The sequence below is a fragment of the Pinus tabuliformis genome, chromosome J (genome assembly GCF_031772625.1).
Source record: "Pinus tabuliformis cultivar Carrire ecotype Pingquan chromosome J, CPIR1, whole genome shotgun sequence".
Classification (NCBI taxonomy): Eukaryota; Viridiplantae; Streptophyta; class Pinopsida; order Pinales; family Pinaceae; genus Pinus; species Pinus tabuliformis.
The window spans coordinates 28,243,869-28,268,643 of record NC_142295.1 but is presented as its reverse complement, the minus strand read 5'-3'; the positions used below and the strand labels follow the sequence as shown (position 1 = coordinate 28,268,643).

General features: G+C 38.1%; 1 protein-coding gene and 1 long non-coding RNA gene across 5 annotated transcripts in view; one reads left to right on the top strand and one right to left on the bottom strand.

Moving 5' to 3' along the window:
• The window catches only part of LOC149225262 (potassium channel KAT3-like), a 234,331-nt gene that overhangs the window by 65,967 nt on the left and 143,589 nt on the right, over window positions 1-24,775 (top strand). The gene's annotated exons all lie outside the window — the stretch shown is intronic.
• The window catches only part of LOC149225263 (uncharacterized), a 127,371-nt gene that overhangs the window by 42,938 nt on the left and 59,658 nt on the right, over window positions 1-24,775 (bottom strand). Inside the window, exon 4 of one of the 2 annotated variants that reach the window (XR_016247656.1) lies at window positions 10,625-11,015. The exons of the other annotated variant lie outside the window; for it this stretch is intronic. This is a non-coding gene — a long non-coding RNA (uncharacterized LOC149225263). Of the gene's footprint in view, window positions 1-10,624; window positions 11,016-24,775 lie in introns of those variants that run through there. 2 annotated transcript variants of the gene reach the window in all.

Sequence of the window (24,775 nt, the reverse complement as noted above, 5' to 3'; positions counted from 1 at the left end):
TTCTTGAACTGCTTTTCCTTTGGGTTCTTTTAGTTTCGTAGCAGCCCTATCAAAACCTGGGATCTCAGACTTCCCAGATGCTGCCTTGTCCTTTTCAAGCTCTATAGCCAAGGCTTGGCAATCTCTATAATCATTAAGTCTAGCACGCCTTAATGATTGAAACCTGAAAGCGAACTTGTTCTCAAATTGCTTCAAAAGATTGAAACCATGGAAACTAATCATAATAAGGAGATAGCCACTTTGCAGAATAGGATGATCCAAATGGAAAGAGCGCAAACGCAAAATTTTCAACCTCGAAATAATAATAATAGAAATAACAATTTGCAAAGGAAGGGTCAATCTAGTGAGCAGAGACCTCCTAATCCGCTAACTAATTTGGTTGATAATGCTCCTCCTTACTGTCGGGTTTGTGATGCTCTTCATGAAGAGGCCACTTGTCCCATCGTTAGAAGAATTTTAGATAATGGAATGTTTGGGGCAGGTGATCAAATAAATGTAGTAGGTAGCAAGTTTCCTTTGTCTATGGATGATTGGATAGAGGTCAAGGAAAAGAGTCGTGACGTTATGAATCCTTCATCAGCTTTTAGTATAAATAACCTTGAAAATGAAGATGACATTTTGGCTAAGTTATATGGTGAAAAACCCTCTCCTGAGCAAATCTTGGAAATTGCTAGAGATAAAGGTTTGACATACCAGAGAAGGGATAAAGATCAAAGCGCGAATCAAATTCCCCATCGAACTTCTAACCTTGGTATGAACTCTGGATTAGATGTCGATTTGGGAAGTTGGTTTAATAATGCAAAAATCTGGGTTCCTATCTCCGAGATTGCTAAAATCCCTTCCCAAAGAGACAAATTACTAAAAGCTATTCAAGGTTCTCAAGTAAATACTTCTCAACAGAAAATCGGGAAGTTGACTATCATGATGCTCCCATATATTTGCAAAGCTTAGATGCAAATAACAAAGATCACCAGCCTTTCTTTATCACCTTGTTAGTTAATCGATATAAATTGAATAATTGCATGTTGGATTTTGGTGCATCAGCTTGTGTAATATGACTAAAAGGGTCATGGAACAACTCAACTTAAGAGTTTCTAGACCCTACTATAACATATGTGCCATGGATTCTAAGAAAATTGAAGTGCATGGTTTAATCAAAGATTTGCAAGTTCATCTATTAGTTTACCCAAACATCATGATTGTCATGGATATTGTTGTTGTGGATGTGCCTGATGCCTGGGGTATGCTGTTATCCAGAAAGTGGGTCTGTGATCTAGGAGGAAGTATTCAAATGAATTGGTCATATGCTATGATTCCTTCTCCTAGGGGTGATGGTTTTGTAAGACTAAATAGAGAGCCCAAAAGAAAATTTCATGTTGAAGATCCTAAGAGACCTCACAACGAAATAATCAAAGAGCAATCTGACATTGGGAACTATGCTATCATGTCTAATTTTATACTTCCTCCCAATGATAAGATTAAGGATCTCAAGGGTAAAGTTTGGTATATGTACTTCGATGGTGCATCGTCTAAGCATGGTAAAGGTGCTGGAATAGTGCTTAAATCTCCCCTGGATCACATTTTCAAATTTGCCTATCGATTAGAATTTGAAGCAACCAACAATGTCGCTGAATATGAGGCTATATTGTTGGGGCTTGAATTGGCAAAATCTTTGAAGATTAAGTTGCTTAGCATTAAGGGGGATTCTGATTTAGTTATCGTGCAGCTTAAAAATAAATTCACATGCAAAAATCAAAGACTAAGGAATTATCGAAATGTTGTGTGGGATACTATGGAGCACTTTGATGCTCTTGACCTCAAAGCTATCCCAAGAGAGAAAAATAGTTTGGCAGATGAACTTGTTGTAGCTGCTACTACTTTCCAGTTATCTGATGAGCTAATTAATGATAAGATTAAAATGGAAGTAATATTTAGACCATCTGTTCCAGATAACTCAGAGCATTGGCAGGTCTTCAATGATGAAAAGCAAGTCATTCGTTTTCTTAATAGTTTGGATGAGTTTGAAGATTTTCGGATAGATTCTGAGGAGGATGGATCTTTAAATCATGAGCATATCATAAATCCTACTCCTAGAAATGTGGTTGCCTTAGAGCAACATTTTGATCGGCATGATGCCACGAAGTTGAGAGAAGAAAATAAGATGGACCCAGGCGAATATCTCGAGATAAACATTGGTACTTCTGAAAACCCGAAGATTGTTAAAATTGGTAGAGGTACTAGTGCGGAGGAAAGAAAAAAGTTAACTGATTTACTTCGCAAGTATCGCAATGTTTTAGCTTTTTCTTATGATGAATTAAACAGCTATAGGGAAGATGTCATGGAACATACTATCCCCTTAAAGGATGAAAATGCTAAACCCTTTCGCCAGAAACTTAGGCAAATTAATCCTAAATTAGCCCCTTTAGTTCAGAAAGAACTTGCGAAAATGCTTGTAGTGGGAATTATCGCTCAAACCAGGCATTCAACATGGTGTTCAAATCTGGTGATTGTTAGGAAAAAGAACAGTACGATAAGGCTATGTGTCGATTTTCGAAACCTTAATCTAGCATGCAAAAAAGATAATTACCCTTTGCCAAACATGGAAACTTTGTTGCAAAGAGTAACCGGTTCTGGAATGATGTCGTTGCTAGATGGTTTTTCTGGGTACAATCAGGTATGGGTTAAAAAGGAAGATCGTCATAAAACCACATTCACAACGCCATGGGGTACCTTTGAATACATCAGAATGCCGTTTGGATTAACAAACGCTGGGGCTACATTCCAAAGGGCTATGGATTATGCCTTCAAAGGGTTAATCGGGAAATTTATTGAAATTTACCAAGATGATCTTACTGTTTTTTCTAAAGATGGTATCAGTCATGTAAATCATCTTAGGCAGGTTTTCGATAGATGTAGAGAATACGGGATTTCTTTGAATCCAGCTAAGTCTGTTTTTGGAGTAACGGAAGGGAAATTACTTGGCCATATCATTTCTAAGGAAGGAATCAAGATTGATCCTGAGAGGATTGAAGCAATCCAAAAGATTCCTCTCCCTCATAATCTTAAATCCCTTCAGTCTTTCCTTGGAAAGATAAATTTTGTTAGAAGATTTATTCCAAATTACGCAGAAATAGCTAAGCCTATTCAAAGTCTTCTAAAGAAAGATGCAAAATTTGTTTGGCAAGAAGACAGCAAAAGGGCTTTTCAAGAAATCAAATGCACTATTGCAAGAGCTCCTGTCTTAGTTAGTCCCGATTATTCCAGGGATTTCATGATTTTTTCTTTCACTTCCGAAGATACCATTGCTGGTGTCTTGCTACGAAGGAATAAAGATGGTCACGAGCAACCTATCGCTTTCATGAGTAGAGCACTTCAAAATTCCGAATTGAAGTACAATACCATGCAAAAGCAGGCTTATGCGTTGGTCAAGTCTCTTAAGCACTTCAAAACCTATGTGGGTTATTCTAAAATCATTGCTTTCGTCCCACATTCTGCTGTTAAAGATATATTAACTCAAACTGATTGCTTAGGGACTTGTGCTAGGTGGGTTACTAAAATACAAGAATATGATTTAGAGATCAGACCCACCAAGCTAATCAAAGGCGAAGGTTTGGCTCAGATGTTGACTGAAAGTAATGAAAAGACTCTTGGTTTGTTTTGTCTTAGCGATCTATCTTCGTCGGAGTTGCAAAGATTAGGAGAGCATGAGTGGTACAAGGACATAGTTTATTACTTGATGAATCTTGCATGTCCTAACCATTTAGTTGCTCATAAGAGAAGGGCTCTTAGACTAAAAGCCACTAAGTATTGCCTTATGAAGGATGGCCTTGGGTGGACAAATCCTGAGGGCATAGTGCTTAGGTGTGTTGATGACGTTGAGTCCAAGAAATTAATCTCTGAGTTTCATTCAGGATTTTGTGGTGGTCATTATGCTGCTAGAACTACCGCCCACAAAACCCTGAGAGCTGGTTATTATTGGCCGTCAATTTTTTCTGATGTGCACTAGTTTGTTAGAAATTGTCAAGCCTATCAACTATTCACTGGGAAACAGAAGCTTGCTGCCCTGCCCCTACAATCTGTCATTGTAGAGGCACCTTTTCAGCATTGGAGTCTGGACTTCATAGGGAAGTTCCATGAAAATTCTAGCAATGGCTACTCTTGGATTTTGACTACTACGGATTATTTCACTAAATGGGTTGAAGCCATTCCTGCTAAGAATGCCACTGAAAAGGTTATTATGGATTTTATTGAAAATAATATCATTACTAGATTTGGTGTCCCTGCTAAGATCACTACTGGCAATGCCAAAGCTTTTAGTTCCTCAGAGTTTTCATCTTTTTGTTACAAGTATGGCATTGTTTTATCTCATTCGTCAAATTATTATCCTCAAGGTAATGGTCTGGCTGAATCAAGTAACAAGAATCTCGTAACCATTATCAAGAAGATAGTAGGGGATAATAAGAGATTATGGGATAGCAAAATCAAGTATGCTTTATGGGCAGATAGAATCACTACGAAGGAAGCTACTGGTAAATCTCCCTTTGAATTAGTTTATGGCTTGGATGTAACCTTATCTGTGCACTTGAAATTGCCAGCTTATCAGCTCCTTCAGAATTTTTCTACTAATAAAGATGTTGTTCAGAATAGAATAGATCAGATTGTGGAGTTAGATGAAGCTCGTAGAACAGCTTTTGATACTATATGTAAAAATCAATCTAACATTCAGAAAAGCTTTGATAAATTCTCTCGATCTAGATCTTTGCAGGTAGGAGATATGGTACTGCTTTGGGACTGCAAAAATGAAAAACCAGGAAAACATAAGAAGTTCAACAGTTTGTGGCTGGGACCGTATATCATTCGAGACGTAGTTGGACCAAACTCATTCCATTTGAGTAGATTGGATGGCGAACCACTTGATCTACCTGCAAATGGCCAAATGCTCAAGTTGTTCTTCAAAGATGATATCTGATGCCATAGGGCATCCTTTGTATTGTATTTCTATCCCTACTCCTTGTTATTTCAGCATTTTATTTCTGATTTAGGATTAGATTTACTTTCCTTGTTAATAAATGAAGAGCTTTCATCTTTTATGTGCTTAGATGTTATATGATGATGTTTGAATGGACGCTAGTTATTTTTGTTGTGTGTTGAGTGGATACAGATTCTGGATTCTCACATTCCTACAGTGCAGCAACGTGTCCCCAAGTAGAGCCAGATGTTGACCACTACGTGTCAACTACCCATAGCAGTACACCCCCTTTTCTTCGCAAAAAGGGATAGCGCTTGATCGACATGTCCGTGCCATTCGACAGTCATCATCGACTTGATCATATTATGTTGTAAACCCAGTCTGCATGTATAAATTGTAAATAATCTTAGCAAATATGAGTCATGTATGTAAATTGCCTAGGTGGACCTAATTTTCTAGTGATAATCTACGTTCCGGAAGGTTTTTCGTTTCATCGATCCATGATCGGCAGAGTTTTCCTTCAGCCTAACCCCAAAGCCGGAATGAATTTTGTCTTTAGAATCTTAAAGGAATCCTAGTGTGTTAATCTGCTAGATTATAGTTGTGTCGCAAAACTGGGTGGTTTATGAGGGTCTATGTCAAATGGGTTTTCCCCCTTGGGATGTAAAGTTGTAAAAGTCATGATGTAAAGTGTCTTGAGGGTTAAGAAATGTTTTAATCCCCTCATAAGTCCCATGTCCTAGGTCCTAGGTGATTTTTCCAAAGGCTAAGTTCGAGGATCCATTTAAAAATAAATTAAAAAATAAAAAAGTTAAAAAAAAAAAATAATAATAATAATAAAAAATAATAAATAATAAAATAATAAAAAAACTTAGAAATAATAGAATAATAATATTTTGAGTAAATAAATGCAGTATTTCAATTTTTTAATGCATTGACGGATGAGATTAAGAGATATCTTGATCCTCATCGACGGTCGAGATCATTTTGACGTGGATCACTCGAATTAGTTGTTGGGATTTTTTCCTTTAAATAGGGTGCTAGGGGTCATTTGAGATCATTCGATTTGTGAGTCTTGTGCTGAAGAAGCTCTCTTGTAAACTTTTTCCTGGTGCTAATAAAGAAAGACTTTGGGGTTGAAATCTTGCTGGTGTTACTCTCTTGAAGTGCTGTGAGCTATTTTATTTTCTGCATATTTTAATTTTCATCCATTAGTAATAGCTTATTGTAGAGTATTGTTGAACACAGCTATCTTGTTCACTTCCTAGGGTTTGAATGGTATTAGAATTTCTGAAGTAATGGCAGGTATCTCCATTGCATCTGAAATCTAATACAATTTTTTCTCTCTTTATTGATGGTTGAAGTGAGCTGTGCAGGAAACCCTTATTGAAGAAGATCAGTGGGCGTTTGGGGAAGTTCTCGGCTGAACCAGCCAACTCCCGCAAGCATTTTCTTGCAGAGCCCAGCTAGTTTTGATCCTGGGTTTATTATTTAAGTTTGTTTTCTGATTTGCATGAGAGATTTCTAAAGCATTTCATAGTAAATCTGAAGTTCTAAAAATATTATTGATGATAACTGACAAATCTGGCTGTTGTAGAGCTATAATTTTGTAATTTTGGACCGGTTTGTAGGGTTTCATTTTTAATCTTTGCATATATTTTCCGGGTTTTTGTTTTCCATTTGCAGGTTGCAGGTCTGAGATAAAATCTTGTGGAAAATTAGTTTTTTGCAGGGTCTCTGTTTTGGCTGTTCAAGGGTTTTAAAATTTTGTTGCTTTCAGATCTGGAAATCTTCTTGCGAGGGTTTCATCTACAAAAACTGAAGATAAGTGGATCAGATAATTTTTCCCTGGAAAGTATTTTATATTGGTTGCTTGGTGGGATTACAGAGAAAGCCCGCACTTCTTCAAGTCGTTTTTCCCTCAACTGTCCAGACAAATTACTCTCTGCTCGCTGTCTGCCTACGTATCATTACCAAAAGCCAACCCTAGCTGCTTTCTCCTTTGCAGATCTTCACTCTGCACGCAACTCTCTTGTTTACACAGCCTCCTTCCATTTTCCACCTCAGCCTCCTTTCTGTTCATATATAGCCCTCCCTATACCTCTGCGTCTCCATTTAGGTTGCCTTACATCGGCTCCTCCCTTCATCATCGGGCCTACACGTTCATTCCTCAAAACTCACGCAGTTGTCTTGGCAAATTGCAAGCATTTGAACCTTATCTGCCTGCGTCAATCCCTTCTCCCTCACGCGATCTCCTTTGCTGCTTGAAGCTGCGTATTTTCTTCATAATCCAATACGCTGCCTGCTGTTCGATTTCCCACGCCTCTATCTGCAAAACGCATCTGCTGTCGTCAAGTTACCCACGGTTGATCTGCAAACACCATACGCCTTTCAGCTCCACGCACCTGCATTCACACACTGCAAACTTTTTTTTCCGCCATCGAAGGAGCTCCCAACGTCAAACATCGTGGGTCTGCATCTCACCAACGCTGGAGGCTTTATGTGATTGCTGGGAGTTGCAAACCTGCAAACGTCTTCCATCCGCCGTTGAAGGAACCTGCTCACGCACAACACACAAATTGATCAAACAATATGGGCCAGGTAAATTTTTTGTGAACTGTTATACGTGAGTCTTCTCCTTGCCTGCGTATAAAAAAAAATCATTTTTGGTTTTCAGCGTAAGTACGAATTTTAAAAAAAAAAAAAAGAGAAAAAAAAATTTAGACTTTGGTTCTATTTCATTCAGATTATAGTTTAGAAGTTTAGCGTTAGTTTAGTCTTCGACGTCATTTTATTTTCATAGCGTAGGTCTTTTTTTTGTTTGTTTGATCTAATTTAGGTGAATAAAAAATTAAAATCAAAAATTCGATTTTCATTTTAATTTTAGATTTAAGTTTATTCTAGGATTTTAGAATTGAATGGTTAGTCTTAGAATTTAGTTTTATTTTTATCTTGAATCTTTATAAATATATATATATATATATATATTAAAATCGATTTTCTTGTTTTAAATTAGATGGTAAGTTTTGTCTCATTTAAAATTTAAAATTATAAAATCATAAAAAATTATAAAAATAAAAAATCATAAAAAATATAAAATATAAAAAGACATAAAAAAGTAACTCTTTTTTTTTTTTTAGATTAGTTTAGATTTAATATCATTTAGATTTTTTTTTTATTTAAAGGTTTCATTTAGTTCTAAGTTTTGTTTTATCTAAAAAATACAAAAAATTTGGAAATATTTTGCCACATTCAGTCTTGGCTCGGAGATCTATCGCGTTTTCCCTTTTATGCTGAGGCTAAAATTTTGATGTGGGAATTAGTGTTTAATATGATTTAATGTTCATCTGAAGATTAACTGCATGAATGTGATCTCTGGTTAACATTTTACGTGGTTGTTTAAAGCATTTATCTTTCGAAATTTTAATTGCTGGAATATCGTTATTGAGTTTTAATCGCTGGATCACTATTAAAGCATTGTGCATCTATCGAATATTTTGCATTGCTTGAGTTATCTGATGGTAAATGATTGTTAATGAGTTCATCTTTCCGCAACATTTTCATTCAGCCATTAACTCTATAAGGCACTGGTCTGTAAATTTAATAAAATCAATTTAGTGTTGGTTTCCCTTCGTGTCTCCCAACCCAACTGATTTACAGTTGGTCATCCATTTTCCTATAGGGTCTACCCCCCTTAGCCGCGGGAGACAGGCTTAAACGGAGAGATCGGGGATCAGGGTGACAGCCACCGGTCTGAGCGTTGTCGTGACAATCGGTGCGACAACAGACCCTGATATGGAAAAGCTCACTTTTTTCTTTAGCATTTTGAGACTCAACAAGCTTGCTAGAAGAACTAATACTTGCATTAGAAGCTATACCTTTTATTCCCATGGTTGTGATTTTGGTTTCATCACCTGAATCTAATCCTAGATCATGTTGAGTTGTAGCAATAGTATTTTGCTTCCCCTTGTTATTGAACTTTTTTGGTCTCAATTCTAGATGTAATTTCCAGCATTGGTCTTCATCACGGCCATCTTTTTAACAATGTTTACAAGTAAGTTTCTCTCCCTCTTTCTTGACAGTAGCATTCTTCTTACCTTTGCCTTTAAATTTCCCCTTTCCTTTGTCTCCATATTTAAAGGATTTCTTGTTGGACCTGTTGACCCTGCCGCCTACACCTACCTACAAGTTAGTGAGAAAAGACTTCAACACCACACGGTGTGGCTAGTGGCAGGGAATTTAGAGAAGGGGCTGTCAAATTAATATCGACTCTCTTTGTTTAAGTTATCTCCTAGGTTAGCTAAGGGGGGTGGTCCCTAATGAAAAGTTAAGTTAAAAAGATGTGAGTTTCTAGGAGAATTGTTAGAGTTAAATAGATTATTTCTTTAAGATTTATAAGCAAAACTGATATGAGCAATAACCATCAATACATAAGATAAGCATGAAATACATAAACAACCAGTGCCTTCAAAGTATTGCTCTTTAAGAAATGAAATTGTATTTGCTTAAAATGAAGTGAAATGCTTTCAAATGGAAAGCCAAAATAATCCTGAAAAGTGAAACAATAAATTGTTAGCACAAGATATTATAAATGCTTTTAAGATGAATAAGTCTACAAATCAAAGCATGGAAACTATCTTGCTCAAAAAGATACAATTAGAAATCTACTTGTGAGAATGAGATGATAAAAAGAACTCAAATGTTAGACCAAGATGACAACATGCAATTAAGTTTGCAACCCCAAAATAATAGTACTTGAAAGTGAAATCAACCATTCATGACAATATGCAATTAAACCAAAAGATAAGTCAATTTCCAAGTACAAGAAAATTAAACTTGTTGCAAAATTAAAAGGGATTACAATGCTTGCATCCAAAGTGCCTCTTGAAATAAGATTTGCATTTGAGACTTTAAACCATCAAGATAGCAAGAAATTTAAGAACTTTGCAAAGAAAGCAAATGTAATGGAATGTTGTTCTTGGTTTATTTTATTAATTAGTGCTAAGGCAAAGTTACAATTGAGCTCTAGTCCTTAGACCTCATCCTCGCCCAAATATTTGGATCTCAAAATGAGGAGTTAATAGAGGTAGAAGGTCCCTAAAAGCCTATTTCAACCAACTTATGTTGGAGGTAAAATTTTAATGAGGCTTGGGGCCTTCTTATACTAAAATGCCTAGATTAAGTGCAAATTGTGTTAATTCCCCAAATTAAACTAATGCTACATGCAAATGCTTCAAAGAAATTGTTTGCAAAACTTGAGAAGCTAAAATGTAAATGAGTTCATATGTGTTTGCACCATTGTATGGAAAATAGGCAATTAAAATGGAATAGATTGCTTTAAGCTACAATTGTTTCAAATAAATGAGAGTGTTCCAATAGTTTCCATGACATAGCATAAATTGACCAAGTAGTGAAGCATATACTTGACGAAATTATGAAACGATTAAAACTTGCCAAAGTATAAAGTGTTTACACATAAGATGAGATTTTCTCAAGTTTACAATTTGGAAGCTTATGCATGTGGGAATTTAAATACAAGATTAATAAAAATTTGCATGTGGAGTGAAATGTGTTGATTTTAAGCATTCACCATATGAAATTAAAAGCTAGAAAAATTAGAAGCAAGATTAGGCCATCCACAAGAATCCCTCCTCTAAGTGAGCAAGGGAAGGATGCCATGGGAAAAATCCCAAGCTCCCTCAAACAAATTTTTTTATCTTTTATTAGTGCTTAAAGCGGATAAAAATGTCTCTAAGAGGGCAGCCCACAATACGAGAGAGATCTTTACAAAGATGGGACTCTAACAAAGTTAGACTCTCTCCCCAAAAAATATAACAACAACAAAATTGAAGATGGAAAAAACTCTCCAAAAGAGATTCACAAGGCTCAAAAGGCCCACGGCCTAGATGAGTTTGCAACTCTCTCCCAAGTACTTATGGCCTCCCTAGAAATCAATCTTTGGATAGCGTGAGGGTGTCCTGCATACACACGAGTGAGTAGTTTTCCAAATCTTCTCCTCAAGCTCCTTGCTGCCCAATGCTCAAGCCTATGGACAGCGAAACACAAAACCAATTGTTAGTGTGAAATTAAGAAAAATAAACAAAAATTAAACTTAGAATTTAATATACAAAGTACTAGCTCAAGTAATGGAAGTGAAACCCCATACTTGCCTAGCTTTGGAAATGACTCTTGAATAAGAGATATAACTTTGAAAGAATTAGAATCAAAGAAGTATTTTGAATTTAAATAGATGATTTAGTAGCTATAAAGTAAGAAAAACCCTTTTGCTCTTCGTTGGATGGAAAACTTGGAGCGAACAAATGGCCAAGTCTTGGATCGCTATGACTCTATGTTAAAATTGGAAACTAGGGCCAAACTCCATCTGGGTCACCTTATTTATGGTAGCTGATATTTTTCTTGGATTCCTCTCTTCGAGAGGTGTAGGATTGATCTAAAGATCATCTGTTTCCGACATGTATTTATGGAGATATGGATTGATTCATATTATTGACAATTTGTCAAGGTCGGCGAGCAAGCTAAACAAGCACTTTTACCCCCATCTCAACCTCAACATTGCATTTAAATAGAGGAGACCTCAAGTCATTTGAGAAGCACATCATCTTATGATCTCTCTCTCCATTTGTTTGGGTATGTCTTCTCACAAGGAGGACGTGATGGAAAGAAAGATCTAAGGAGCGCTAGCCGCAGTCATCCAAGGAGCCCTAGCCGCAGTCATCTAAGGAGTCCTAGTCGTTGGTGGAGATCTAGCCGCAGTCAAGAGAGGAGACCCAGCCGCAGTCAAGGAAGGCCCTAATCCGTAGCTAAAGGAAGCCCTAGCCGCAGCAAGGAGAGGACTGTACAGAGAGGGCATTTAAGGGTTGTTTCAGGGGTCTGTTTAGAGGACAGAGTTGCTGGTTGGAGGGTCGAGGCCCTGTTCTTGGAGGCCAAGGCAAGGAGGTACATTTGAAGGCTTGTTGGAGGGTGGACAGTCCTCCTAAGAGGCTGCGCAGGCCTAGTTAAGGTCTTGTAGGGTGCCGCAGCTATTTTAGGGAGACAAGTATATGTGTTGGGCTTGAAATTGTTCTAAGGAGCAGGGTGGAGGGTAGTATCCCATTGAAGGACAGCCGCAGCAAATAGGAGAAATTCTAGGCCAGTTTGATGGGCTGTTAGGGACTACGATTAGTGCCCTAACCAGTCCCAGAATTGCAGCATTGCAGCAAGTTCAAACAACAGTATTGGCGAGGCTAAAATGTTGTTGCGTTAATGGTGGTTGGAAAATATTTTAGAGACTTTTGATACAGGGGTTGTTATGTGATATGTCGCAGGCCATAACACCATAGCAAGGGTTGCATAGGGCATTCTAGGATGTGCCACAACATCATAGCAAAGGGAGGAGTTACCAAAGGGTATGCCGCAACTCTCTTAGTGAGTTTAGGGTTGTTGCAAGTGCCCTAACCAGAACAAAAAATCAAGCAGAATCAAATCTATGAGCAGCATTTGGGCTGATTGAGCTAACTGTTGGAAGTTGAAGTTGTCTGGGCTTGACCAAGCCATTTAGAGGAAGATTTTGTCCTGTTTGACTAGCATTGACTTCTCTAGTCAAGGCTTTACTACTGTTGTCATAAAATATCAGTTTTGTATATTTGTACTATCTCTCTCTCTGTTGAATTATTGAAGAATATAAGAAGAATTGATCAAAAGTTTCCCCACATTGGGGTTTGTCCCTGGCTAGTGCCACATTTTGTGTCCTCTTGTCTTGGCTTGTCTTCTACTGTTTATGTTTATGTTCTATCTGCATTTTACTATCATGCTAATGTGGTTGCTAAACTGGATATTGATATTGGGCTGACAAGATAATTGAAGTAAATTGCACTTAAGCATAGAACATACCAAAAATTAACATGGTATCGGAGCTGAAGTGAAGACAAAGCCCAAGCAAGAGTGAAAGAGCAATCACCGAAGACAGTTGGAAAGGACAAAAGGCTCAATGGGTTCCTCATCCCACTTCCCAGCTTAAGACAAGCTCCGTGAAAAGTCTGACTATCACGGATGGAAGATGTCTCTTGATCTGACATTGGAAGAATAAGAAGTGTTGGATTATGTGAAGGGTAAAATCCCTAAGCCTCCATCAAATGCATCGGCTACTACAAAGAGCAAGTACGACAAGGCTGAAGTCAAAGCAAAGAAGATTATTCGAGATTCCATTGACAAGCGTCTAGTGGCCTACATCTCTGATTTGAACACCTCCAAAGAGATCTATGGTAGATTGGTAAGCATGTTCAAGGTTAGTGATGCAAATCAGCTTTTATTTCTCAAAAATAAGCTGAAGGATATTAAGAAGGGCAAGGACGAGGATATTCAATCATACTTCTTAAGAATCACCGAGATCAAGAATGATCTTGCAATTGGAGAAATCATATCTGACAGGGAACTGACTATCACTACCCTTGGAGGGCTCCCACCCAAGTGGTATATATTTAGAACCACTATTCTCAATAATGATCGAATTCCAAGGTTTGAAGAATTGATGTCGAGATGCATTCAAGAAGAAACAAGAATGGTGGAGCAAGAAATGCCTTTTAATAAAGGCAACCCTACTGCATTCTCCGCTCATGCCAAAAGGAGAAACAATGCAGGGACTAAAGGTCATTTCCATGGAAAGCCTGGATCTAAGGGAGGAAGGAAAGGCAGATGCTTTGCTTGCAATAAGTTTGGCCACTATGCAAGGGAGTGTCCAAATAGAAGGGACACATCACATGATGATGATCACAATCATTCCAGGGGCAACTTCAACAACAATGATCGAAGGAATGACAGGTACAATGGCAAAGGAAAAAGGAATGCAAAATATCAAGGAAATGGTCAACCCTTTAAGAAAGCAAGGAACTCCAAGTATGAAGAAACAAATGTTGTTAACAATAAGCAAAAAGATTACTATCTTATATCGGCCCTCTCCACTACCTCTCCTTCGGACACCTTGGGGAATTGGCTTATTGATAGTGGTGCTTCAAGGTACTTCACTAGATACAAGGAAGTTGTCTCTAATCTGATAGAGAATGAAACAAACTTGGAGGTTATTCTTGGAGACAATGCCACCTATCCCGTAAAGGGTTTAGGGAACGTTACCCTTCAATTGAATCAGGGTAACACGATTCAGTTCTATATGTACCTGATCTCAAGAAGAACCTAGAGTCCATTTCGGCAATAGAAGACAAAGGTTACAAGGTAGCATTCATCGATGGAAAGGTACATGTTTGGAAAAGGAATTTTAAAGATGCTTTTACTCTTGGGTTCAAAGTTGGCACTTTGTATCAAGTTGGAGGAAGTCCATTGGGGGCCATGTCTTGCGACACATCTCTACAATCTGAACTATGGCACCGGAGGTTTGCCCATCTTCATTATAAGACCCTACCCGATGTGAGACAGATGGTGACAACGACGCCCGAGTTCAAAGAAGAGCATGGAGGTATATGTCTGGGATGTACCGAAAGAAAACTTACAAGGGGACCTTTCCCCTCAAGTAATAGCAAGACCTCGGATTTATCTAGTATGATGCCCATAAGCTCTTGGAAGGATGAAGTATACACCTGGTTCTGTCACTTCAAATACTATATGGAACAACCCGAGGGGTTTGAGGTTCATGACCAGGAATCTCATATATGCAGGTTGAAGAAATCTCTCTATGGATTGAAGCAAGCACCCCAGGCTTGGTATGAAAGGATTGATAGCTATCTCTTGAAGCTGAGATTCACTAGGAGTGAAGCTGATCCAAACCTTTACTTTAAGGTTGAGGATGATAAACATCTCATACTGGTACTTTATATGGATGACCTCTTTATGACAGGTACAGACCCTCTCATTCACAAACATAAGAGGGATTTGGATTCTGAATTTGAGATGAAGGACCTAGGATTGATGCACTAGTTCCTAGGGTTGGAGGTCTGGCAAAAGCTAGGAGAAATTTTCCTATCTCAAGGAAAATATGTTGTGAAGATATTGGGAAGACTTGGGATGGTGGACTGCAAGCTAGTGACTACCCCGATGGAGCTTAACTTTAAGAAGTTATGTGGTAGTGCTTCCGGACCCGAATTGGGAAATGCTTCTGAGTATCGTCAACTCATAGGAGCACTGATGTTCTTGGTGAACTCCCGTCTGGATATATGTTTTGCAGTTAACACGTTGAGCCAATATATGGTTGAGCCTCATCACTCACATTGGATTGGTGCCAAGAATCTTCTGAGATATCTTCAGGGGACAATCACTCATGGATTGAAATACACTGCCGGAGATGTGAGGCTGCATGGTTATTCTGATGTCAATTGGGCAGGCAGTATGGTGGATCGCACGAGCACTTCGGGGTGTTGTTTCTCTTTGAGTTTTGCTTCGATATCCTGGATGAGCAGGAAGAGAAGTCGCTTGCTTTGAGCACCACTGAGGCCGAATACATACGAATATGGCCTCCTGTGAAGTTGTCTGGTTGAGGAAGCTCTTCAGTGAGCTGTTTGGACATGTGTTGGATACCACCGTGATCCTCTGCGACAACCGGAGCGGGATCCGATTATCAGAGAATCTCGTATTTCATGATCGCTCCAAGCACATAGAGATCAGGTACCACTTTATCCGGGATATGGTACAACGAGGAGCAATAAGGCTCCATCACATTGGGATTGATGAGCAGGTCGCCGATATTTTGACGAAGCCCCTGGGAAAGGTCAAATTCTTGACTTTTCGAGAACGACTAGGAGTCGTGGAGAGACTCTCTTATGAGGGTCCTGTGTGATATGGATATTGAGCTCTGGGAACTCCAAGGGACTTGGGTTACTTCTTGGAGCGATGAGCAACCATAAGGTGAGTGGTTCAGCCTTCCCCTAGTGGTTCGCTATGTAGGCAGGATGAGTGGTTCATCCTTCTCCTGTTGAGACACAATCATAGGGTGAGTGGTCCAGCCTTCCCCTAGTGATTTGTTGTGTACAGGGTGAGTGGTTCAGCGTTCCCCTGGGATACCCCATGGCGACATGTAGGCAGGATGAGTGGTTCATCCTTCTCTTGCTGAGACATCCTACCCATGCAGTCTGGGACTCATGGGAAGTACATCTCATCTGGCGAATAGTAGGGAAATGAGGATAAGGACCATAGCACTACCGATGGACGCATCGTGTACTACCGTACTCCCTATGCTAGGATGATATTGATCTGGGATCAATAAAAACTGACTTTGGGTCAATAAGAGTGGTATGAGACACTCTCTTTTATCTAGGACTGACTTTGGGTCAATAAGAGTGGTATGAGACACTCTCTTTATTTGGGACTAACTTCGAGTCAGTAGAGAATGGTATGATACATTCTCGATCACTTCTTCTTCATAGTTCAGTGGAGCAGAGCATTGAATTGATAGCAGAGATAGTACCGGCTGATAGATGGATTAGCAGATGGAGTTCTCCCTAGTTAAGAGGGAGTGTTAAAATTGGAAACTAGGGCCAAACTCCATGTGGGTCACCTTATTTATGGCAGCTGACATTTTTCATGGATTCCTCTCTTCGAGAGGTGTAGGATTGATCAAAAGATCATCTGATTCCGACATGTATTTATGGAGATATGAATTTATTCATATTATTGACAATTTGTCAAGGTCGGCCAGCAGGCTAAACAAGCACTTTACCCCCAGCTCAACCTCAACGTTGCATTTAAATAGAGGAGACCTCAAGTCATTTGAGAAGCAAATCATCTTATGATCTCTCTCTCCATTTGTTTGGGTATGTCTTCTCACAAGGAGGACGTGGTGGAAAGAGAGATCTAAGGAGCCCTAACCGCAGTCATCTAAGGAGCCCTAGCCTTTGTCAAGTGGAGATCTAGCCGCAGTTAAGAGAGGAGGCCTAGCTGTAGTCAAAGAATGCCCTAATCCACAGCTAAAGGAAGCCCTAGCCGCAACAAGGAGAGGACTGGACAGCGAGGGCATTTAAGGGTTGTTTCAGGGGTTCGTTTAGAGGACAGAGTTGTTGGTTGGAGGGTCGAGGCCCTGTTCTTGGAGGCCGAGGCAAGGAGGTATGTTTGAGGGCTTGCTGGAGGGTGGACAGTCCTCCGAAGAGGTTGTCGCAGGCCTAGTTAAGGTCTTGTAGGGTGTCGCAGTTGCTTTAGGGAGACAAGTATATGGGAGGGTAGCATCCCATTGAAGGACAGTCACAGCCAATAGGAGCAATTCTGGGCCAGTTTGATGGGCTGTTAGGGACTACAATTAGTGCCCTAACCAGTCCCAGAATTGCAGCACTACAGCAAGTTCAAACAGCAGTATTGGTGAGGCTAAAATTTTGTTGTGTTAATGGTGGTTGGCCACTATTTTGGGGACTTTTGCTACAGGGGTTGTTATGTGCTAGGCCGCAAGCCATAGCACCACAGCAAGGGTTGCATAGGGCAGTCTAGGATGTGCCCCAGCATCATAGCAAAGAGAGGAGTTACCAAAGGGTATGTCGCAACTCTCTTAGGAAGTTTAGGGTTGTTGCAAGTGCCCTAACCAAAACAGCAAATCAAGCGGAATTAGATCAGATCTATGAGCAGCATTTGGGCTGATTGAGCTAATTGTTGGAAGTTGAAGTTGTCTGGGCTTGACCAAGCCATTTAGAGCAAGATTTTGTCCTGTTTGACCAGCATTGACTTCTCTAGTCAAGGCTTTACTACTGCTGTCATAAAATATCAATTTTGTATATTTGTACTATCTCTCTCTCTGTTGAACTATTGAAGAATATAAGAAGAATTGATCAAGGGTTTCCCCACATTGGGGTTTGTCCCTGGCTGGTGCCACATCTTGTGTCCTCTTGTCTTCTACTGTTTATGTTTATGTTCTATCTACATTTTACTATCATGTTAATGTGATTGCTAAACTGGATATTGATATTGGGCTAACAAGAAAATTGAAGTAAATTGCTCTTAAGAATAGAACATACCAAAAATTAACACTCTAGGAGTGAGTTGATCTTATTGAGATTTCTCCCACTTCCAAATGGATTCCTACACACAATACAAAATACCTTTCCTACACACTTGAACACATATTAGTTTGCACAAGATTAGAGCAATATAATGAATAAGATAAACCAAGTATTCCTCCTAAAATGAATTGGCAAGCTTACCCCTAGAATACTACTCTAAATCAATGATATGTGTAAGATAGCTCACACATCAATCCAAGCAAGATGGCAAGTATAAACTAATATTAATTCAATATGCGAAAGAAATTAAACACAATAGTAGTAGCATGAAAGGACATCACCTCATAATGCCAAGAGAACATGTAAAGCCCTGAAATTTTTAACAAGATATAACTATCCCAAATATAAGAATTTATCAATTTGCAGTTGAGTACATCCCTGATGTTAAGTACCTACCTGGCGGAAGATGCTTCTGATTTGTTCCAGTTCCCGCTTCCGTTACCAAAAGACCAAAAACCTCCCAGCCAAGCTAGGTACAGTCTCAGTACCCAGCCCCAAAATACTTCAAATTCGAAGTATTTTGGCCCCAATGCCCAAAAGTCTCAAGAACAACTGCTCAAGCTCCATTAATCTCTATATCTTCCTCTTATTAGTTCCTCCTCTGCTTCTCTCTGTTTTCCCCCAAGAATCTCCCCCTTTCTACAATACCCTTCCTCCTTTTATGCCCTCAGAAACTCCTCCACCGCTTCCCTTTTCTTTATTATTTTAATTTGATAAGTTCATAAGTTGTAGAGTCGGTCACCGCCTTCTCCCTTTCCAATTTGCTGACCATGCACTCTTATTTATACAATATCTCCTTTATCATAATGTTAGGTTTCACTTTTATTTAAATCGAATTATTTTCATAGTATTATGGTTTTATATATATTATTCTCTTTATTACATTCACCATTTAATATATATATATATATATACTTTCCTTTAACTTTATATAGTAGAATTATATATATGTATTATGGTGGTGGTACGTATATCATATACCCTACTATACTCTTGTAAGTTAGGTATTTATTTCAATAGTTACTTCGTTACCTTAATACGGACATTTTTTTAATATTAACTAATATATATACTAGTGCAGTGCAGGCGGCGCATGCATATGTAGCTATCATATGCATGTCTCGTGTGCATGCTAATATCTCTATGTCCCTATTAATTTAAGATGGGTCCTTACATACACCCGTCCTTTAAAAAATTTCGTCCCAAAGTTAAAGTATATAAAGTATTAGTAATTATTTAGCGATAAGGTATATTTTGAAAACTTATAGTTTTTTTATTTTATTTTTTTTTCGTTATACAACTTCAATATTCATGCTTTGTCCTAGCCGGGTGCCCAAGCTATTCTAAAATCATCATATCCTTCCTAATCTCTTCCGCTCCCATCCTATCCTTCCTTCTTCTTCTTCTTCTTCTTCTTTTTTTTATACAACTTCAATATTCATGCTTTGTCCTAGCCGGGTGCCCAAGCTATTCTAAAATCATCCTATCCTTCCTAATCTCTTCCGCTCCCATCCTATCCTTCCTCTACTGGAGTATGCCATGGCTTCAACTATACTGATCTGTGTCGACTACATCGACTTGATTTCTCAGTAGGCATCCGACAGTCATCATCACACATCTAGGGGAGCGTGGCTCGCACAGTCCTCCCATGACTCCAGGCTTTGGAGGATAAACGGTGGGTAACACCTCCACCCCTCCCTGTAGGACCAGGGTTATCACCCTATTATGGAATCTTATTGAGCCTCAATTGTTCTTGAAACTTTTGTCATCACGTGGTCATTTTGGTAACGATGCTATCTGCAACATAAACACTTGTCCATACATTATCAAATAAACAATTTCAGTATAATTCATACATGTTATCTACAATATAACATACTTGGCCATATCCAGCTCATGTCATTAGCTTTCATATTAACCTGTAATTATTCTTTTATTTCTAGCTCATCAATCATATCCATATGCATCAATGAGACAAATTTAAAGATATCTTAATTCATAATTTAGATTTTATAGCAAGTTTCATGTTGGTATTTATATCCTATCAATGCTAATTAAATGAAGGCTGTAGAGCATTTAAAAAAAAATGAATCCATCCAAGCAAAATATACAAATACAAGAGACTAATAATAATTGAAAGAATAATATAAAAAAAATAATCAAGAAAGTACTTATCTCTAGAGAATATGTCAACTCCCTTTCGTTCAACTCATCAAGGAGTTAATCTCGTCCATATTATCATCATTAGGAAGTCCACATCATCAAGGAGTCCATATCATCGACAAGAAATCCTTATCGACCTTGTCCACATCATTCAAAAATACAAGATACTTATCTTTTGAGCTCCTTCTTAATCTTTAGATTTCTTGCATCCAACCATCAAAATGTCAAATCTTCTAGGAGCTAGGGTTTCTTTTTAAACGGAAACAATTAATTCCTAAGCCCTATGCTTTTATATCCAACCCCTAGAGTTTGCAAATTGATAATTCTTCAAGATTGGTCTAGAGTATACCAATCCTAGACATTCATTCTTGTATCCAACAGTCCTAGGGATTTTTCTTTCTTTTTTTTCTTTTTTTTGTTAGTAAGACATGACTTCGTTAAATTCCAGCTTTACACACCTATGTGAAGGCTTCTCATTTTAAGATATATACCAGACTTCCAACTTTGACCATTTCTCAATGTCTTTTAAAGACTTTATGATTATGTGTCTCAAACTTGTAGTTAGCTTATTGTGGCAGACTTAAACATCTTGCAACTTTTGTCCTTCCATAGAAATAACACAGGGACTTGACCTTCTCTTCATTGAAGTTGAGATTCTTGACAGTGATGTTCTTCTTTCAGAATAGGTCATTTATTATTTACTTACATCTCAAACCTTGAGGATTATTCATATTTGTGTCTACAATAACATATAGAAGTCTTTCATTAAGATCTAAGATTATCAAGGGTTAATACAACCTCAATGTTTATCAAATCTGTGGAATCTCAATGTTCATCAGATCTGTGGACCAATCCTTCCTCCACAATAGAGTCTTGACATCAGATATACCTTTGAGAGAATTCAGTTCCCCATATTTGGTTCAATCTTAGTATTGACCATCCATAGTTCTTCAAATATCTTTACAGCTTGAAACATAAGCCTCTTCCTCATTCCTTTGGTCAGCTCCTTGCAGTGCATCTAGAAGATTTAGTAGATATATCAGTTCATGACATAATATCTCTCAAAGTTCTCAAAGAACAATTAGGTTCTTTACTGAGTCTCGATCATGAGAGTATAGTTTAGAGATGGCTCATATCTTGACTTCATAACATAGATATGAAGGCAACTTTTTGAACTTCAAAGAAATTTAAATAACAATTCTCATTCATAACAACTTCAATCCTCAGTTTCCTTTGTATAGAAACAAGTTTCCTTCTTCTCATCAATGTCATAGAGATATGGAGGCAAAGCCAACACTAGAAATACAAGCCTCAAATGGTATGCCTTCTTCTTCGTAAGATGATATGCAGAAATAAAGTGACCTTAATTCCTTTGTTGTCATCAAAACTTCACTTACTTCGTATTATAAACTCAGATGAGTATGCCTTAGTCCTTCACCCATGCTCGGTCTTCACATCAGAGGACTGACAGTAATGACTACTAGACAAGTGATAAATCTCAGCTTCCACAAGCCTGATCAAGCTCGGAATAGAGGTTTCAGACTAGGCAATTAGGTCTCGTCCTAGGTTCTTCCTCTATTAAGCAAAGATTTAAACGTTGTCCTCTATTTTAAAACAGGTAAAATACGATTTGAAAAAATGCTTTCAAAGATTTAACTGTGTCTTGCACACCAACTTGGCCATTTCTGCTTAATGAATCACCAATGAAGGACTGTTTCCTTCCTTGAATATCCTTCCAACATTCCCAGGACCATTTCTATTATCACATTACCTAATTCCAAATTCAGTTGCCCAACTTGTAGCCTAACAGGGATAACCACTGATGTACCAGGCTGCAAAGGAAGAGTTGACTATAACATTTCATACCAAATAGAAATTATGTTTTCCTGTTTCTTCCCAGAAAGCGAAATATTTGCCTCCACCACAGGAACAGCATTTGTAAGACTTATCTGGATATCCCGGATCTCTCCTTTATATAAGACTGTTGATCCATCTCCTCCAGCGACATAAGGAATCAAGAGTGGCAATTATGGCGCTACCGATATATTTGGATTGGGAACGTTTCTCAACTTGGGTAATTCAGAACTTCGAAAAGGATCAACCAAGACAAAACCTTGTCCTACTCCAAGTAAAAGATCATCAACATCTCAAAAAAAAATGTTCAGTTATTACACCAAAACAATGAACAATGTATCCTTCAACTGTCTATGGACCAACAGAGGTGGAAATCCCAGACAAAGATATTATTTGGGATGTATTGGGTAGAGGAGTCACACTCGTAGGAAATGCCTCAAAATTCTCAGAATTAACAGAAAGATATATGCTTTCAATTGCCAACTAAAATGTGTATGGGTTTGTTAGCTCCACTAATACTTGAACAGGTTCACCGACTATCCAGATAATTTCCTAAAAAGTATACCATCTAGCTGCTCACGAAATTCAACTAATCGTTTCCTTGTATCCCACTGATAAAAGAACTTTGCATCCTCATATCGTGCTAGGAAGAAATAAATTAGGATGAAAAATGTGATTATGATTGTTAGAACCAGTTTTGTTTAAGAATGACTCTGTCAAAGGATACAATCAATCTGGCCAAGAAGATAAAAGAATAAATCTAATGTTTCACTCTAAGAGTATGAATTGGAACAATAAACCTCCTTCTCCTGCAGAATTACAGACCTTTACAGTAAATCCTGACTCAAAATTACAACTAAAATAAATGACAACGATATAATTTCAAAAGAATAGACTGGAATCTGGAGTGGCATCAAGGTCCTATTAGTTATTTATGGCAAATACAAATTCTCTTAAGTATCACAAACACACAATGAACAACCAAAACACTGTTATGTTAATTATCAAGACACTGTAAAGATACCACTGTTCTGTATTGAGTTCGAAGCTCATGCCATGAGTCAATGCCACTGTATAGAATGAGAAGCAAGAGATTCCTTAACATCATAGATCTGAACGAGATTAATATATTATTACGGAGAACATAGATGTGATGTCAAGTCACATTATTATATAGCGAACCAAGAAGATAATGTGTGTTATCATTGTAACATAACGAGCTAGAAAAGAATGCGATCCACAACACATTAATAGCGAGCCATAAAACATAGTGTAGCAATGCTACTGATGATACACATCATAGAATTAATATAGAAAGCGGCCACTAAGGATAGGCACCATACCACATCAATGTAATAGCATACGATAACATACCTCTGAAGTGCGAGATCTCACAGATCAAACTAATAGCATACAACTGTAATGCTATGTAAGCCACCATATATTTTAATACCATGTGAGAGTCACCAAACAGAAATGTCATGCAAGAGTCACCAAACAGAAATGTCATGCGAGTGACATCAAACAAAAATGCCATGCGAGTGCATATGTAACATAAGACTTGTGACATACGCGAGGGAATAGACTTATAACAAAACTCTTGTAGCGGATGCGAGAGTGTATGCTGGTAACGACAGTCCTGTAGCAAGATAAAAGTATAGTCCTGCGATAGTTTAGCAAGATCATAATATAGTCCTGCGAGAGTCTTGTAGAAAGATCAGAGCATAAATCTTGACGTGCATCTGAAAAAACTCACACAATATTACCTCGTCTGGTCTTAACAGAGAATAAGAATAAATAATAATAATAATAAATTAATTAATAAATAAAACCACCACAATTTTTTTTAATCCCGCCGTACCAAAATCAGAACTTTACTACGTCCCATCCAACCATATTTACATGATCTGAATCAATTCAAGAGCGAACCTATTAAAATCAAAACGCTTCATCACAAAAACGAAGGAATTCAAACATTTCAAAGCTACTCAAATCCTACTTGCTGAACTAACATACATAAACAGTCCCAATCAAAAGTTAAATTTAAACATAACCTAGATACTCGAATAAAAACCTGATGTACTAGAAAATCCCCTAACAACAAAAAGGCAAAATGAAATGAAATCAAAACCTCGTATAATTTTTAGATTTTTTCTCCCTCAGGTTGAGCTCAAAAAAAAAAAAAACTGCCGATGAGTGAAGTCTTAGAGAGTAAAGTGTGATGATTAATTACAGATAGGAGGTGTAGCAGTGTTGGGTCAAAAGAATGGCAGTTAGTCGGTGGTCGAGTGTCCCTGGAATGTGACGGTTCGGATTTCTTTGTTGTTCTCGCCAGTTACCGAATGGACTAACGATTGCAGAATAATGTGTAGAGTGAAATGGTGGTCGGGCTGTGACGGAACAGTGCAGATGGCACAAGGAAGGATACGAGCTACACGGTGAGGGGACCAGAAGTGACGGTTGGGAATTTTGTGGAATGGTCACAGAGATAGGCGAACTAACACGGTTTCCACAAAAATAATTGCAGCAGCGACACTGTCATGTGGTTGCAGAATGTTTTAAAATCAATTAAAAATTTATAATTAAATTATCGATTTTAAAACTTTTGTTCTTGTGAATAAATTTAAAAATTAACAAACCCTATCAAACGTCATTTCTCCATCTAAAGGTTTCAGATCATAAAAACCCCTTTTACTGTATGATTAACTCCCTGATACGTGTTACTGCGGAGATGTATCGCCGACTTATGAAGGATACATCATTGCGTGGCATCTTTAACAGGTGGTGAAGACCCGAGAGCGTTCTG